General features: G+C 31.1%; 1 protein-coding gene across 1 annotated transcript in view; it reads left to right on the top strand.

Annotated features, from left to right (window-relative positions):
• LOC109538122 (paired box protein Pax-6) overlaps positions 1-1,400 on the top strand; it is a gene marked incomplete in the record, with an annotated part of 85,936 nt that overhangs the window by 60,884 nt on the left and 23,652 nt on the right.

Below are 1,400 nucleotides of genomic sequence, written 5' to 3'. Positions count from 1 at the left end.
CATCATGCGTTAAACAAGTTCAATATTTTATGGTTTCTATTAATTTATGAAGTTATCACTTCTGTCGAGCGTCCCGTGACGCACACCATTTTTTTCTTCTTATACCTATTCTTCAGAACAAACCATAGCAATTCAAACGCGAAAAAGGAAAAAATTATGTGTTAATTAAACTTAATTTAAGTCCGAATAAGGAAATGTACAAATTTCCGTTTTATTTTTGGTGCAGGTAGTTTTACTTTCGCTAGTTGCGTTTCGGCGAGACAACAGCGCCATCATCAGATTTTGAAATTCATTCAATTTTGAATGAATTTTTCCGGACATTTAAATGATATTGGTTTGCACGTAATGGCAAGGTTCAATCTTTATATCGAGTTAAAATTTTCGTCTCTATCTGAATATTTTGTGTGTTTTTTTAACTTTCCCAGGCATAAAATGGATAACTAAATAGCAAACCCATTCTGCTGGGACTTTCGAAAAACCATCCACTTTTGGACCAGACAGATTAAGTGAACCAATTAAGTATCCAATTTTGGATGTTTTTGTTGGTGAAATAAAGTGGACACACTCTTAATGTATGAATAAAAGTATAATGATAAATGATAAAGAACAGCACAGTACAAAAGTAGATTTCCGAACACGAGAACGTTTCTGTATCAACAGCGATTTGACGACGACTAACTAAAAAGGTTGCTCTCGCGATAAACAAAAAATTATGCTGCCTAAGCAATATGGCTTTGTGGTACACTATGGTCCATAATATGACTATACACTGGCTGAACTTATATTGAATATTTCCCTCGTATACTGATAATCTGTCCGTTTGAAGTGGGCAATTATCGAAAAATTACACCGGTAATTGCACAGTGTGCAATTATCACTCATCCATAATTGTATTGTTTACGAAAAATATTTGACAGGTGTCTTTTCATGATGAATTAGACATCAAATGTCTTCTTGACATACCTAAGATATTCAAATTATATTTAATAAACATAAGTAATAAAATTAAAAGTGTAATAAAATATAATAGAAATAAAATGAATCCACATTTACTTTGTTTACTCAGGAAATATTCATCAAAATTACACTCGTGCATCAAAATGAACAGATAATTTACTTCGGAGTCGGGCGAAAAATATTTGACAAGTGTCTTTTCATGATGAATTAGACATCAAATGTCTTCTTGACATACCTAAGATATTCAAATTAAATTTAATGAACAGAAGTAATAAAATTTAAAGGGTAATAAAATATAATAGAAATAAAATGAATCCACATTATCTTTGTATACACAGGAAATATTCATCAAAATTACACTCGCGCATCAAAATAAACAGATAATTTTGCATTCGAGCTTGTTGTCTTGTAAAAACTGCATTTGTTTATTTTCACATTGGAAC

This window comes from Dendroctonus ponderosae, unplaced genomic scaffold (assembly GCF_020466585.1).
Source record: "Dendroctonus ponderosae isolate FM_Combo_2020 unplaced genomic scaffold, Dpon_F_20191213v2 Dpon_F_20191213_1, whole genome shotgun sequence".
NCBI classification, from domain to species: Eukaryota; Metazoa; Arthropoda; class Insecta; order Coleoptera; family Curculionidae; genus Dendroctonus; species Dendroctonus ponderosae.
Note: the sequence above shows the minus strand (reverse complement) of the source record. Positions and strands in the feature narration are given on the sequence as shown.